The 18065-nt window shown below is 37.7% G+C and overlaps 2 long non-coding RNA genes across 2 annotated transcripts; one reads left to right on the top strand and one right to left on the bottom strand.

Moving 5' to 3' along the window:
• Positions 1-1931: 1931 nt before the first annotated feature.
• LOC114560847 (uncharacterized) lies at positions 1932-17498 on the bottom strand. The gene is made up of 3 exons (XR_003693251.1): positions 17461-17498; positions 14631-14758; positions 1932-2036 (listed from the first exon to the last, which is right to left on the bottom strand). It is a non-coding gene; the product is annotated as an uncharacterized LOC114560847 (long non-coding RNA).
• On the top strand, positions 3695-10562 carry LOC114560846 (uncharacterized). The gene is made up of 6 exons (XR_003693250.1): positions 3695-4007; positions 4138-4205; positions 5276-5968; positions 6098-6143; positions 8579-8910; positions 9515-10562. It is a non-coding gene; the product is annotated as an uncharacterized LOC114560846 (long non-coding RNA).
• Positions 17499-18065: the final 567 nt, after the last annotated feature.

Below are 18065 nucleotides of genomic sequence, written 5' to 3' on the forward strand. Positions count from 1 at the left end.
TGGATTTATTAAGACTGCTCTAAATGTTACATATTGTACAGTGTGCTATGGCCATTCAGTGTATGGTGTTTAAGATATGTTAAAATGTTTTGCTTGGGTTTTGTTTGTATCACATTCCTGTCTTTTTCCCTGCATGGGTTTTCATCTATTTTGTATAACAAGTAACTCCAGTGCACACAGATACACAAACTTGGGTCTAGAAAGTCATAAAATTGAATCAAGAAAGTGAAGAAGTCTTTGAATTGTACATGGATGTTCACTGTATGGAATACCACCATTTTGTATTAGCCTTTCATATCTCTTACAGTCCTATCAAAGCAAAATGGCAACATTCATTGCTTTATGTCGACCCAGTTGGGTTTTAAATAATATATCTGAAAATGCTATCAGTAATTTAAATTAAATGTTTTATAAAGGATTTTAGTTGGACTTTTTTGTTGGGGGGTGGACAATTCTGTTAGAGATGTAAACATTAACATTAGTACAGATGCTTTGGACAGCTGGTTCAGAGCCATATTATAACCGCAGCAGCTGCAAGCTATTGTTAGCAACTGCTAGGATTTACAACAAGTAAAGCTATCTGTCCATCAGGAAACTTCATAAATCACAGAGTTGAGGCAGAGCTGCCAGGGAACTTCAGAGGGAAAACCAGAAAATGTATACCTTTCCTTCATAACCGTACAAGCACTTTCTGTCAGACACACTGAACAAGCTTCAGCTCAGTTCTGTCGTCTTGTGCTTTCTGGATAGACTGAGCCGACGGGGCAGAGCTGTTCCTATGCATCGTGGGTGTGACCTGTGTTCTCAGCCAGCAGCAAATACCAGATATAGGAAACAAGCTCAGTGTGTCTTCATACGGAACCCAGAGAAAAGAAAACTGTTGAAAACAATTCTGAACAGTGGGAAATCTGAGGTTTTGGCTTACAGGGATTTCTTTTAAATATGTTTAGCTCATTATTTGTCCCTTTGGCCATGTTTAGCATGAACATCTGACATTGTAACATCATAGAAAAGCTTAAAAGGTCTCCTTTAACAAATAGTATAAATCAAAATGGGTTTCTGGTCTCTATTCTAACATAAATTAATAATATATAATACTATACTGTAAAATAAAATGTAAATGTGGCAATTTAAGTAAATTAACAAGCAAATCAATATAAAATTACTGAAGAAATATCTTTTACTGTCAATTGTCACTAATTGCACCTACTTTTAGAAATGTTTTTACCGTATCAAACCTTAATACTTAAAACAGTTTTATCTTTTAAATAAATAAAATATTTGTGAATATATGATACATTCTGATAGTGTTTTTACTGACTTATGTGAAAAAAAAGAAATCACATGTTCTTCTTTGTGTGTAATTACAGTGATTGTGGCTGTTTTAAATGATAAATACTGTATTTTGGCAGTTTAATAATGCTTATAGACAGTTTAACAATGCGTATAGACATTTATACACTGATTGAAAAAGCAATTATTCAAGTTTTTTTTTTTTCAAAATGTCCATAATTTTATGAGATATTTGTCAATTTACAAGTATTCTATGTAAAATGACAGAAAAAATACTTTTGGTTGCTGTTAATTTCCACTAATTGTATCTACTTTTAGCAGTGTTTTTACAGTATTAAACTTAAATTTAACAGTTTTATCTTTTAAATAAAAAAATAATATTTGTGAAAATACGATACATTTTGAATGTATTTTAATAGTCATTTTATGAGAAAAAAACGTAAATTTTCTTTAAATTAATGGAAATGCTATGTTTATTCACAGCTACAAGTTTTTTCTGTTATTTTACATTAGACATTTAAATTTACAATTTATTTTTGTAATTTATTGGTATTTTCATGTATTTAAAAAATACAGAAAAAATCTGTGAAATTAACAGGAAAAAGTATATAAAATTACAGATTTTTTTTACAGTGCAGCAACAGAAAGTTTGCTGGGATTGTTAACGGTGGCGGTACCATTACAGCCGTGAACTATAATTCTGTTTCCTCAGTCAGCTGGTTCGACTCTTTGGGCGAAGTTGTCTGCGGCGGGAAGAGACAGAGAGTCAGAGGGAGGCAGGGAGAGAGGGTAATAAATACATGTGACATTATGAAATAAAATTCCCCCCAAGCATTATCAAGAGTATAGGTTTCCAAAGTAATTTAACCCTGACAAGGCACACTTGTGAAGTGAAAACCATTTCAGGTGACTACCTCATGAAGCTCATTGAGAGAACACCAAGGGTTTGCAGAGTTATCAAAAAAAGCAAAGGGTGGCTACTTCGAATAATCTAAAATATAACACATGTTTTCAGTTATTTCACACTTTTTTGTTAAGTACATAATTCCATATGTGTTCATTCATAGTTGTGATGCCTTCAGTGAAAATCTACAATGTAAATAGTCATGAAAATAAAGAAACACATTGAATGAGAAGGTGTGTCCAAACTTTTGGCCTGTACTGTATATATATAGTAATGTTAAAGAAAGCTATGTACACCTAATATCTTATGTGTTGATGTCTATGAATTTGTCTTTAATAGGAGCATACTATACAAAGACAACAGTGGAGAGTTGCTGGATCTTTCTGTCCTCAAAGTGCCAGAGATCTACAAGGACTTCACCCCTCTTTCTGCACCATCACCTGCATAATCAAAGTGATAAAAGAGAGAACAAACTATTGTTTTCTCTGTTGACATGAATAGGTGCTTGTAATGTCTGCCAATATTGGCAGTATTTAAGAAATATTTAAGAAATATCAGTGATACTTATCAACATGTATTGAATTGATTGAATATTCAATCAATTCAATACATGTTGATAAGTATCACTGATATTTCTTAAATCATTGTAGTTTTTCAGAGCAATAAGATACAGATTATTAAAACCATGTTCATATTTGCAACAAATTAAAACCCTGATCAAGGCAAATTGTTTTTTTCATTTTCCATAACATTTATAAAAAAAAACAGTACAATTAAATTGACCAGAGCTGACACTTGGTAAATAGCTTTAATTTACCTTGTCAAAACAATGAGTAATTCATAACAAATTGCACAATATTTGACACAAAACCTTAAAAGTGTATTGTTCATACTACGGTGAAAGCAGAACAATTTGCCTATAGGATTTACTGTAGCAGGAACATTGATATTGGCAAACAGATGACCCAGGTTAAGGTGAGTTTGTGAGCAGGGTTATGAATAAAGATAAGCCTAGTGTTCACAAGAGGGATCATTCAGGTATTGCAACACAAATTAAGAATAATTCAATTAAATAGGAGGTATATACAACTAGTAGAAGATAAATGAACTATACAAGAGCAATTAAGGTTAAGTTCTGAGGTAGTGGTAAGCTAAAGTGATGTATAATCAATAGCATGGAGTCAAGTCAACAGTGTACACCAGAATAATATATACTGTGGTTAAGTAATGATACTTACTGTTGTCTGTATTAGAGTCAAGTCAACGGTGTACACCAGAATTATGGCGTTATATATGTGTCTCAATCCTGTATTTTGCAAGCATATTACATTACATTTTGAACAGAAATTAACACTCGCAAAAAATTATTTCGTTTGAGCAAAGAAGAACATATTCCGTGCTCAATAAATGTATTTACTTGTTTACTATTATCCAAATTTAAAGCACAGTTTTCTCAGGTGCCCTCTCACAAACTCGTTCTCTGCACGCAGGCAGACGGTGCTGCGCCCCGGTCTCCCTCTCTCTCTCAACCTCTTCACTCTGTGCACGCTCAACTTTTGACCCACACGCTCGCTCAACTTGCAACAGCGTTACAAATGTGCCACAAAATCAACCAATCGGAGAATTAAAGAAGGTCAATTGTGATTGGCTGTTGGTCTCCAATTAAATTGCTAGTAGAACTATCTACAGCATCGCGGAAATTTACAGCAAGTTGTTGAAGTTTGAGGCATTTAGGCAAAATGCTAATGGCCTGGATTAAAACACTGGACATTGGCTGTTGTGACCAACGACAGGATTAAAACACATTTTGGTAAGTATTTTTTACTATTAACATATAAGTGCCTCGCTAGTTTTGTGTATTATAATGCCGTTGTGCTGTTTGACTTACAGTAACATATCTCCTTGTATGACTAAAGTTAGTTTGATTTATCCTTTTCAAGCAATCCAACGCTAGCAGCGGACCATGTCATCAGAACAGCACGACCTAAATGTCACACCACGGCCACATGTGAGTAGTTTGTTATACTATGGTTATATAGTTACTTTGTTTTATTACCTTTGTTTTGTTTGTCTGTATATTCTTAGCTTGCGAACTAGCTACATTTTGTTGCTAATGTTAGCTAATTTATATCAAAAAGCAGTAGGCTAACTACCAAGATAACGTTAGTTGCCAAACAGTGAACGGAACAGTGAAGGCTTAACTTTATTCTCCATAATGATTTTATTTAAATTTATAATGTTACCTTGAAGGCACGTTGTTGCCAGACATTTCGGATGTTAAATTTAAATAGACTTGATTGAGGCTTGGGGAGGATGTATGGGAGTTATGCAATCAGGATGCAAAGTACATGTATTCCATTACGGTTACAGGAATAGAGACTTCATTAGATTACAGTTACATTTAGTAAAAATGTGGATTATTAGCAGAATTAAAATAGTAATTAATTTAAAAAGAAATATGGATATAGTACTACCATGCAAATGCACAGTCAAACACTATTACAACACTTCACGAGTCTCACAACACCTTTGGTCTCCAGTAAAACCATAGTTCATCTTTATTATCATGGCCTCTATTGGAAAGAAAGTTTTCACTAGGTGGAAATTTCACCAAAGCCTTCCAGCTGTGAAAATGCTTTATAGGCTACTGCCTGAATTTAGGCCTACTTCATGAAAAACAATTTTTTTTCTTCTGTTACATTGTCTTATAGAATAAACTTAAGTAAAATTCATAAACATGTTTCCCTTGTCTATATTTGCATTATATGTAATTGTATCAGAATACATTTTTAAAGTAACCCTTCCCAACCGTGCTGATAACCTACACATACATAGTAAACTATCATCTGAGAAATTTTGTTATCTAAAAAACATGTTTTTAGACAGCATGTGATAAATCTTATCCTAAAGTTTAAATACAAATGCTTATTAGCTATGGCTAGGATGCTATAAGTGATAAATGTATTAATAACTTCCACCACACGTTATCTTATCTCAGTCAACTAGTTTATTCAGAGATGTATATGGCTTACTAGGAGTCCCTCTTCTTTGCTAATCTGAGCGCTTTCTGTCTAACAGGACATGCTGAGACAGCAGTTGATGGAGAGACTTCTTACCAAACTGCAATCTGCCATAAACCAACAACCGCTAAATTTGGATTATTTGGAGTTCCTGACACGCCATGAGCTTATTCTGTTTGAATCGTTCTCTGAGCAGATAGGCGGTGTATCAGACATTACAGAAGCACTACAAAACCTCTATCATGTTGTCCAGCAGGAAATTAATGCCAGCTCTATGCCCATTGTTGAACCGGAAACAGAGGTTGGTCCAGGTCGTGGTCACCCCAAAATTGTAATAGAGAGAGAAAAACTAAAGAATATGCTGGATACACATCTGTCAGTCTCAGATCTACACATCTGTCAGCATTGCAAAATGCCTGGGTGTTTCAAGGAGAACAATTTACAGAAGAATGCAAGAATATGGCTTATCTGTAAGAGGATCATACAGCACAGTGACTGACCAAGAGCTTGACAACATGATTTCAGCCATCAAAAGTCAGATGCCAAATGCCGGTTATCGAATGGTTCAAGGCCATTTGGTGTCAATGGGTCTCCGCATTCAGTGGTGGAGAATGATGGCCTCTATGCATCGCGTTGATGCTGCAGGGATCTTCTTACGGCTCACAGAACTAGGTTGTGTTCTGCGAAGAAGTTTTTCTGTGCGAGGCCCTCTCTCCTTGGCCCACATTGACACAAATCACAAACTGATCAGGTAGATTAAAATAGAATATTGATCTAATTATTTAAACGCAGAATGTTGTGGAGTAGGAGGCATGTCATACAACTCCCATACGAACAGCCTTAGTTACTGTATACTGTAACGTTTTTACCTCTTGAACAGATACAACATTGTTCTCTTTGGAGGAGTGGACGGCTACTCAAGAAAGGTAATTGATGTGTTCTTGTTTTTTTTTTTTATTGTTAATATTATCAGCCTAATATGGATTGTTTCCTAATATGGATTGGGACCATAAAATGCATATTGTATGAAGAGGATTTTTTTTGGGGCGGGGGGCTTACAATAATTCATTGTTACTTTGTGCATAAAACAGAATGAATTCATTCATTAACTATCAGGAATGTACAATAATTAACAGTATCTCATGCATGGCTTAATGCAAGAACAATACTTTAATGCAACAACTTATCATATCTCCATGTAGGCCTATCATGAAATTAATAATGATCATGTCTTCTTCATAGGTAAGTCTGCAGTTAAGGACAGCCAAAAAAACTGACCAGTCACAGTGTTCACATTCTGATGAATTCCAAGTGTTGTAATCATGATTAACTTAGCATTACTTTTTTATTACATCATGTTTGTGGCTTCAAGAAAAGTCATGACCAATCCATCTTTAACACTGATAAATAACATCAGAATAACTGCAGACTTATATATGAAGACATTAACATCATTAATAACTCAGAAATCATGATTGAAATAACTAGTTGTTGCATTATATTCTTGCATTAGCCCGTACGTGATATACTGTTCATTTTTTTATACTCCTCAAAGTTAAAGAAGTACAACATAAATGTTTTTTTTTTTTATGCATGTACCCTTACCATAAATTGTTACTTTTTTTCCTTTTCAAACTAGCCCCCCGACACAAATTGTGATTATGGGGTATATAACATTTGACTTGACAAAAGCATGTAATTGTAATCAGCTAACATTTATTATGATTGTAGGTTAGAAAAAATTGTGTATCTTCAGCTTGAGGGTAGGGGTGGGGGAAAAAATCGATACAGCATAGTATCGCGATATTTCTCGTGGCAATACTGTATCGATACACAGGCGCCAAGTATCGATCTTTTATTATTTAAATTGCACATCAGAATTTAACTTTTTGGTAGTATAATAATAAAATCAATTGCTTATTCAGTCCACCAGATGGCGCTGTTTGTTTTCTGGTGAGGTCAGCGGGGTGACTGTCAGCGTGCAGGCGGATGTAGATAAAATAAACATGGCAGCGTCAGAGAAAAAAATCAGAAATGCACCATCTGCGTTTAAATCAAGTGTTTGGACTTTTTTCGGATTTTTTAACAAGGAGGGGACAACTGAGATGGACATGAGACATGGGATTTGCAAGGAGTGTCGTATGCAAATAAAATACTCAGGGAATACCACAAACATGAGGGCTCATCTCACACGCCACCATCCAGAGTTAGCGTTAGCCGAGGACGGTAAAGCTAATGCTAAACCAGCTCCGCCGAAAAACCAACCAACACTGGACACACTTAGCTACCTCCCAATTCAGAGCGAGCTAAGAAAATAACTCAAGCCATCGCCTACTTCATGTGCAAAGACCTGCGTCCATACAACGTTGTGGAAAATGAAGGATTTTGTCACTTGCTAAAAACACGGAACCAAGGTAACGTGACTCCGTCGCGCCCGTTTTTGTACTCATTTTAATTGTAAAAAATACCTGTAGTAGCACAGCAGTGCATACCTGTTGGTATTACAGTCTAGTCCACCTTAATTAAAAATGCAAACAGTTCAGTTTGCCAGGTGTATACAACATTTATAACATATTCATTAAAGTGCTGGTTAGTTAGTCAGCTTGACAGTCACATTTTACAGCAATAAAATTCATGTGAGATGAACAAACAGATGTTGACAAAGTTTTCCTTTGGGGACATAATAATGAAGTTGGAAAAAAGGTAATAAATTGCAATATATTGCAGAATATCGCAATATGTTTAAAATCGCAATAATATCGTATCGTGACCTAAGTATCGTGATAATATCGTATCGTGGTACCTCTGGTGATTCCCACCCCTACTTGAGGGTAATGATGGTTGATCATAATTTTATCATAAAAAACTGCCAGTATTTTGAGTGCTCAGAAACCACATTGCTTAGACATTTACCTTATGTATTTCTTGCAGAAAGTACAGAAACATTTAAAGAATTTCATGTTGCACTACTTTTTCTCAGATTTTTATTCTAGGTAGTAGTCCTTCTCTTATATCTGCTTTCCTCTCTTACCAAGGCTAACATGAAAATGCAGCTATATTTATAGAATACAATTGAATATGTATTTCACATCAACATATGTATGTGTCTGTTTGATTACTTCAACCAAAATTGTTAAACATGCAAGAGTAAGTTGCAACAATAAATGTGCAATATATGTAGTATTTTAGGATGCAAGATAAACCAAGTTATTTATTTAAAAAAATATATGAACACATATAATAATTTAAGTGCCCAAGGCTGTAGAATGTTCACTAAACAAAACTAAAAGCTAAAGGCTAGCCATTAGGATGTAACCCTATAGCTGCAAGAAGATTAACATTTTTCATGTGGTTTTATTAGATCTTGTACTTGGATGCTGCAACAAATAACAAAGCGCCAACTGCATTCTCATTCTTCCTGAGATCAACCCAGCTTGTGTTGTCTGGGTTGCAGTCACTAGCAAGTACCATGATGTTCTTCACTCTCTGGAGGAAGATGGTCTGCTTGATATCTCTGATGTGGTTCATCTCTTTGGCGTCCACTATATCTTTATCCCTCGACTCCGAGCAGACCTTGATACATTCACTGGAGGATGGAATAATCATCCTCTACGGACAGAGGGAGGTCTCAGTCCTGAACAACTATGGTTTATGGGACATGAACAAGCTCTAGACGAAGGGGAGAGTCTTGAGGTACACAATTATAAAAGGACAGTTCACACAAAATATATACAGTATATACTATATATAAAAAAAATAATAAAAAAAAACGTTTCGCAGGCTCAATGGTGTTTTAAGCCGCCGACGTCCGGATCCAGGCAGCTAACCTTAACCCTAAACATAACCATTGCCGTGCTGCCTGGAAGGACGTTGTGGGCTTAAAACACCAAACACGGTTTGGCAGAGAGATATAGGTCTTGTTTCATGACATAAAACATTAATAGCAATTGGACTATGGAGCATATGTGCCAAAAAAAATACTCTTTCCTCATGAGTTATACATGATGAATCGAGTTCTGTCATGATTTTTGCATAAATGCTGCGGTTTAATTTTTTTCATCTACAAATGCCTTTTTAACTACACTGACCAATATATAAAATCCTTGGCAACAGCCATCTGTTCAATTACCAGTAGTTTTAATTTCTATATTATTAAAGTTTTCAATGAACAATTACACCTTTTTTGTAACATTTGTTCAAAAAGATTAGATTATTTAAATAGACAGAAAACATCAGAAAAATGTTTTAAGGTACAAAGTCTTAATTTATTTGAATTGTTTTTTTGCTGGATTTGTAGGAACTTCAAGATCCAGGCATTGATTGGGAGAGTGCAATGCTGCGAGTAGACTCTAACGGTACAGTTGTGGTTCCAGAAATTGTATGCCCACTGGATGATGAAGCCCTGGAAGAACTTCAGAGAACTCTTGATCCTATGGAACATTCTCAGTCACATGGTCGTGACACAATACTTGCACGTTGTGTCCAACCAACAATGACATTTAAACATGAACTTCTTAGCTGGTTACAATTTTGAACTTGGCAAAAACAACCCATTAAGTTTACTAACGGACAAGCAAAAAAAGGCACTTCAGGAGTGGCACCCTTTGGGATGTATTACTAACAGTAGCAATAATTGCTTTGATTTGAGTAGACCTAGTTTTGTTAAACTCTGTGGAATCCACCACCATATTTAACTGCTTCACTCATGATTCTTCTAAAGTCAGTGTAAGTGCTAAGATGCTGTACTGGAAAAGTCACAGTCTGAGTGTATGTACTTACAAATGGGTAGCAAACTGAGTGATCTCCTAGTCGCTCCCTGCAGTTGTCGTCAAAGTTACATGTTCATCTGTCAGAGAGGGCAACGCATTCTCATGAACGGGTTCGTATGAAACTGTACCAAACTTATGCACAACAATTACCCGGCCAGTAGAGTCCACACAATTAACCTGCATACATGTAGCAGAGAGCAGAGAGCAGAAGCCAACAGAGGAGAAATCGGAGAGAACTAAATCAAAGCCATTGGAGGTTGGTGGTGTTGTTTCTCTAGCTGTCATTGACTTTATTGTTTCTCTAGCTGTCATTGTCTTTATGGTTGTTTCTCTAGCTGTCATTGTCTTTATGGTTTTCCGTTGTTTGCAAAACTTTCCTCCGCTCCGTTAGCTAACGTCTAGGTATTTGTTGTGCCTGCTAGTTAGCCTGCCTGCTAGCGGGAGTTAAAGCGGACCACTCAGGATTTTGCCTCCCTGGAAATCTATTCTATATTTTGGTAGCAGTAACAGGCTATCCACAGCTTGCTAATACAAGCAGGAGCACCTGCATTGTATTTCGACTTGTGAAGGTTTTTAGGTTTTATCAGAAGGCCTCCATCAACGTTGCTACTAGCTAAACTAGCAAGCTACACGATGCCCTCCCTCAGCTGTTCACCTGGCTGTGACTCGTGCCTCCTGTTCAGCCAGAAGATAGTGGAACTTGAAGCCAGAATATCGACTCTCCACCAGATCAAGGCAAGTGAAGAGTTCCTTGACTCCATTATCATTGGAAGTTCCCCTCACACACACACTGTCGGATGTCTTGATTCCACTGTGCCCTGCAATACTCTCACCCCACCACACACTAATACAACCTCTAACCCTGTTGTCTCTCCTCGGCTTCTGCCGATGAGGAGTTCCCTTCTCTGCCACGTCCCCACGCAGCTCATCCTGGTCCATCCACACAGTCTCCCCCCTCGGACTCATCAACCTCCACGCTGGTCATCGGAAGCTCCATGGTAAGGGACCTCCACATTCCCCCTTTACCTAGCGGTCCCTCCAAGGTCTACTGCTTCCCCGGTGCCAAGGTCCGTGACATCCAGCACAAACTTCCCGGCATCCTCGCCCGCCACGCCAAGGTCGACAACATCATCGTGCATGTGGGCACAAACGACATCAGAGAGAGACGGTCGATAGCACTCCAGGAAGATTTCACCACTCTCCTCTCCACCCTGATGGGCACAGGTAAGCGGATTGTCATCTCTGGGCCTCTACCTACCTACAGGAAGGGTGTGGAGAGATGGTCCAGACTGTTCTGGCTCCACACCTGGCTGGAACCACTCTGCACTTCCCTGAGCATTCCCTATGTCGACAACTTCAACTTGTTCTGGGAGATGCCCAACCTGCTGAAGCGTGATGGTCTCCACCCAAACCGACACGGAGCCAGGATGCTATCTGACAACATAACGACCACACTGACAGGCAAGTATTGACATTATGTTGAAAATATCACAGATTCATGTCCCCCAGGTATTGATCCTGATAGCACTATACAAGTGGATGATTCTGAAAATGTTTTCTGCAGGATAACAAGTAGTACTATTATTATTCCAGTAACGTGTAGTACTATTCCAGTAACATGTAGTACTAGTGCTATTCCAATTATAATCAACAATAGACCACACAAAGTGGTGAATAAAGGGGCAATACTTAACAACCTAATTGGAATTAAAACTACCACTGCAATGATAGAAAAGGATAGGAAAATTAGATGTGGATTAGTAAATGTCAGCTCTCTGTCTTCTAAAGCAGTACTAGTAAATGAATTGATATCTGATAATTAAATTGATTTATTCTGTCTTACTGAAACATGGCTGGGCCATGAAGAATATGTTAGTCTAAATGAAGCGACTCCTCCCAGTCATATTAATACTCAAATTCCTAGAGGCTCAGGCCGAGGAGGGGGAGTTGCAGCCATATTTGATTCAAGCCTGTTAATTAACCCTAAACCCAAACTAAATTATAACTCTTTGGAAAGTCTTGTTCTTAATCTTCAACATCCAACACGGAAATCAGTACAGCCAATTATATTTGTTGTTGTCTACCGAGCTCCAGGTCCGTATTCTGAATTTTTATCTGAATTCTCATAGTTTTTATCATGTGTAGTACTTAAATCAGACAAAGTACTTATTGTTGGTGATTTTAATATCCATGTGGACGTTGACAGCAATAGCCTTACTACTGCTTTCAACTCACTTCTAGATTCTATTGGCTTCAGTCAGAGTGTGCATGAGGCCACGCACTGTTTTAACCACACCCTCGACCTCGTGCTGGCATATGGTATCAAAATTGAAGATGTATTAGTATTGTAGATGTCTCTATTAACAGGTTATGTACCGCAGTCATTTAAAGTAGCTGTGATAAGACCTCTTCTGAAAAAACCCACCCTCGATCCTGAGGTCTTAGCAAACTATAGACCTATATCTAACCTTCCCTTTCTCACCAAGATCCTTGAGAAAGTAGTTGCTAATCAGTTATGTGATTTTCTCCATAGCAACAGCTTATTTGAAGACTTTCAATCAGGATTTAGAAAGCATCATAGCACAGACACGGCACTGGTGAAAATTACTAACGACGTTCTAACTGCTGCAGACAAAGGACTTGTCTCCATACTTGTTTTATTAGATCTTAGTGCTGCATTTGACACTATTGACCATACAATCCTGTTATAGAGATTGGAACACTTAGTCGGAATTAAAGGAATTGCACTAAGCTGGTTTAAGTCTTATTTTTCTGATCGATCTCAATTTGTTAATTTTAATGATAAATCCTCTAAGTACGCGAGGGTTATGCATGGCGTTCCACAGGGCTCGGTGCTTGGACCAGTTTTGTTCTCCTTGTACATGCTTCCTCTTGGTAATATCATTAGGAAACACTCAATTAACTATCACTGCTATGCGGACGACACCCAATTATACTTGTCAATCAAACCAGACGAAACAAGTCAGTTAGCTACATTTCAAGCATGTATTAAAGATATAAAATCCTGGATGACCTATAATTTTCTGATGTTAAACTGTAACAAAACTGAAGTTATTGTGCTGGGCCCTAAACACCTCCGAACTTCATTATCTACAGATATAGCTACTCTGGATGGTGTTGTCCTGGCCTCCAGCACTACTGTCAGAAATCTAGGAGTTATTTTTGATCAGGATATATCCTTTAACACCCATCTAAAACAATCATCGAGAACAGCCTTTTTTCATCTTCGTAACATTGCCAAAATTAGGAATATCCTGTCTCAAAACGATGCGGAAAAACTGGTCCATGCATTCGTTACTTCCAGGCTGGACTATTGTAACTCTCTACTGTCAGGTTGCTGAAATAAGTCCCTTAAGACTCTCCAGCTGATCCAGAATGCTGCAGCACTTGTTCTGACGAGAACTAAGAAAAGAGATCATATTTCTCCTGTTTTAGCTTCTCTGCATTGGCTTCCTGTAAAATACAAGATTGACTTTAAAGTCCTTCTCCTGACCTACAAAGCCCTAAATGGTCAAGCACCATCCTATCTAGAACAGCTCCCACTAGAGCACTCCGCTCCCAGAATGCAGAGTTACTTGTGGTTCCTAGAGTCTCCAAAAGTAGAATGGGAGCCAGAGCCTTCAGCTACCAGGCTCCTTTCCTGTGGAACCAGCTCCCAGTCTGGGTTCGGGGGGCAGACACCATCGCCTCATTTAAGAGTAAACTGAAAACTCTCCTCTTTGATAAAGCTTATAGTTAGGTTAGATATGGGTCTATGGTGGAGTGAGGAGTTGCAGCGTCCGCCTAACCCGGCCCACCTGCTTCTCTTCGTAGTCATCAGATTTATTGATCATATAATCAATAATATAGTGTGAGTTGAGGGGGGCAGGCCAGTACAGCCTCTCATCAATGTTTTCATTTGTTTCCTTTTGTATGCATCCTGTCCCAGAACTGCTTGTTACTAACCTAGCTCTGCGTCTGCTACACCCACCCATGCTCTGCAGCGCCACGTTTCATCCCGCAACGTCCTGCTGTGACATTAACTACAACGACTACCTTCAAAGTCACTGTTCCACTATTTTCAATGCGACTATTATCGCCTTCACACCCCCAACCGGCCCCGTCAGACACCGCCTACCAAGAGTCTGGGTCTGCCGAGGTTTCTTCCCAAGAGGGAGTTTTTCCTCGCCACTGTCGCAATAGCCATTTATAATGCTTGCTCTTGAGGGAATTACTGTAATTGTTGGGGCTTTGTAAATTGTAAATTATAGAGTGTGGTCTAGACCTACTCTATCTGTAAAGTATCTCGAGATAACTCTGTTATGATTTGATACTATAAATAAAATTGAATTGAATTGAATTGTTATTTTGAAATGTCTCTTTTCATCAGGGAGCATGGGGATGTGGGACTGCCCCGTCATCCACTGGAGCACGTGTGGCACTGCAAGAGGCTCTGTGTCACCAGCTGCACTGTCTGTCTCCCCATCTGCGATTGATGTATATTTCAAATAACATGAAAGAGAAGCTATTCAAACTTACAGTATTGTCTTAAAAAATGTATTATCCAAGAATGTGTATATGTGCTCTGTACATTCAAATGGTGTTATGTGTAATTGTGTATGCACACTATAAAGTATATAGTACCTGACATTTCAACCTCCTGCAAGAAATCTTTTTAGAAAGTTGATGATCTTCCTCTCAGTTCTCCCCTTAGATGTCCCCTTTTCACTGAAATTGGGCTGGCAGTTCATGATTATGAAATCAGCATCAGGCTATAAAGAAACAGTGAATGCATATTTGGTTAAATATTTTAAGTGTTCAAATATAGGCTTGTAAAGGCTATACAAAATGAAAATTCCAATATACAGTACAGGCCAAAAGTTTGGACACACTTTCTCATTCAATGAGTTTCCTTTTTATTTTCATGACTATTTACATTGTAGATTCTCACTGAAAGCATAAAAACTATGAATGAACACATACTGTATGGAATTATGTACTTAACAAAAAAGTGTGAAATAACTGAAATTATGTCTTATATTTTAGATTTTTCAAAGTAGCCACCCTTTGCTTTTTTATTAATAAGAGAAAAAATTCCACTAATTAACCCTGACAAAGCACACCTGTGAAGTGAAATCCATTTCAGGTGACTACCTCATGAAGCTCATTGAGAGAACACCAAGGGTTTGCAGAGTTATCAAAAAAAGCAAAGGGTGGCTACTTTAAAGAATCTAAAATATAAGACATGTTTTCAGTTATTTCACACTTTTTTGTTAAGAACATAATTCCATATGTGTTCATTCATAGTTTTGATGCCTTCAGTGAGAATCTACAATGTAAATAGTCATGAAAATAAAAAGGAAACCCATTGAATGAGAAAGTGTGTCCAAACTTTTGGCCTGTACTGTATACATATATATATATATATATATATATATATATATATATCTGATTTGGTTTTGTGGATATCAGTAATTTTCTCTCCCAGGCCTGGTTGTGCACCCTGTGAATTTAAGCAAGAAACATAAATGGTAAGTGTATGTAACATGATTTTACTATTATATTACAACAGGGGTACTTCAGTCACACCTAGAAGAAGAGAAACAAACAAACAAAACACTTGTTCTTTTCTGCTCAGTTTGCTTTGTATTAATTAAAAAAATAACATATTTAAGTTGCAAATAAAGCATATCATTTCTAGATCTGTTTTATTATAGTGGTGAAATTTTACTTAACAGACTGGGTCTGTGTACTTTTTCGTTCATTTGATTTTCATTTCATAAACAGGTATTATAAAACAACAAACAAATGGTTATTTGATTTTCGTTTTAAAATACGAAATTTGAAATTGAAATACAAGGCGTTTTTTCCTTTTCATGGTCAAAAGGGGATGGGAGAAATTTAAAATATGCTGTGATTTTCATTTTCTATTTCATATAACAAAAAAAAAGAAACACTCGAAAATAGAAATGAAAAAAGTTTTTTCATATTCAGAGACCGGATGTTGTCATTTCCAAGGCAACAGCGCCAGCCTAGCCTACCAGTGTTGCTTTCAGCCCAGGCTAAAATTACTTTGAAAACCTATACTCTTGATAATGCTTGGGGGGAATTTTATTTCATAATGTCACATGTATTTATTACCCTCTCTCCCTGCCTCCCTCTGACTCTCTGTCTCTTCCCGCCGCAGACAACTTCGCCCAAAGAGAGTCGAACCAGCTGACTGAGGAAACAGAATTATAGTTCACGGTTGTAACGGTACGCCACCGTTAACAATCCCAGCAAACTTTCTGTTGCTGCCGTTAAACTTGCTGATCTGGCAGAGAGTCACCGGCAGTTCGGGATCAGATCATGGGGATCAGACCTCCGGTGCTGGGTCTAATATTCTAATATTAGCTGCTGCTGCAGCTAGCTAGCAGCTAGCCACCAGCCCTGTGACCTCGGTCCCTGCGGTTTGCTGGCGTTACCCGCTCTAGCTGAGCTGGGAATCTGCCGCGCTTGTGATTTATTCATATTTTCTTTTCTTTGCAGTGATATGCTATGATGCACTGATGCCAGGCAGGCTTGCTGCTGCTTTTAGTCAGAGTCTGTGAGATAACAAAACTTAATAAAATATAACGTGCATATAAATAGACGGAATAAATAAAAGTCCATAAAACATATGTATTTAGGCTATTGAACTATAATGACTAGCTAATGCCTATATATGTATTGCCTCATTTATGTATTTCATGTTCTATTTCATAGCCATATTTATTATGTAAAGGGTGGCAAAAAACGGATGATCAGTCGCTTAGGAAGTTATAGGCTACAGTTTCCCTCAACTGCAGCTGGGACATTCTAACGCTTAACGTGAAAAAACTAAACAGTCAGTTATCAGTCACATAACGTCCATAATAATTGGACTTTGGTTTAGATTTTTTGACAGTTTTCAGTGGTTATGAGGAGCAATATGAGAGAGAAATTTGGTAAACATTGATCATTGCTTAGGTACATTAAACCACATTAAGCTTTTTCAGGTTAAGAGTTAGAATGTCCCAGCTGCAGTTGTTTTTTAATACCGGTTTATGAAATGAAAATCGAATGAACGAAAAAGTACACAGACCAGACTGATATGAATTCATCATTTTCAGACTAATGCTATATGAAGGAATGAAGACTAAATTCTGATGAACAACACAACAGTGATGCAAAAGCTGACACAAACATTCCAGTTTCTGGTGTTCTTTCAGTTATATTACAGTTTAGGTTCTACTACTGGCTCTAACATGAAATCAGCCAAATCCCTGGAACATGGTTAACCAAACGAGGAAAAAACACAAAGTGAGGTCATCACGTATACACATACAGTCCGTCATATGTCGTTCAATCTAGCTATACAATAAAGAAAATCTATTTGTTTATGGACATCAAGCTAGGCTATATGCTAGCGCCATATGTTAGCTAGCTAGCTAGGTGCTTAAATTATGTTACTCACCCTCGTAGTTGTGGACATAACTTCACATGTCCCACTTCAAAGCTTTCTCCCGTTTCCTGATGGGTGCAGGTGAAAGTGCGTCGACCATTCTGTGCACATTGTTGACATATACTTATAATAAAGCAATGAACGGCGCGGGGATACATAAACTTGGTTACAGTTATCGGTTACAGTGCAGCCGCCCTCAACAGACGTTCTAACGTAAAGTGAACGCACCCTCAACGGGGCAGGGATCATTTCATTGGTCAACACTACAGCTAGTATTCTATTGGTTGTTGACTTTTGGCAGGGTTATAACACAAAAAAATCCAAGTGCGCAGGAGAGATCCGAGAGCAGAAAATGTGCAGTGTGAGGAGAAGGTTCAAAGCTGAGAGCAGGAAATCTGTCCAAACAACAACATATCTGAGTCTAAGCAGAAAGTTTGAGCACAAGCAGAGCAAATCAAAGCACGAGCAGTGAATATTTGAGTGTGAGAGCAAGGTTTTGAGCGCGAGCAGTGACTATTTGAGTGTGAGAGCAAGAAATCTGAACGTAATATCAGTGAGAAATGCTCTCAAATTGAAATAATGCGCTCTTGACTAGTGACAGTAATATAACGCCATAC

The sequence above is a fragment of the Perca flavescens genome, chromosome 8, assembly GCF_004354835.1.
Source record: "Perca flavescens isolate YP-PL-M2 chromosome 8, PFLA_1.0, whole genome shotgun sequence".
NCBI classification, from domain to species: Eukaryota; Metazoa; Chordata; class Actinopteri; order Perciformes; family Percidae; genus Perca; species Perca flavescens.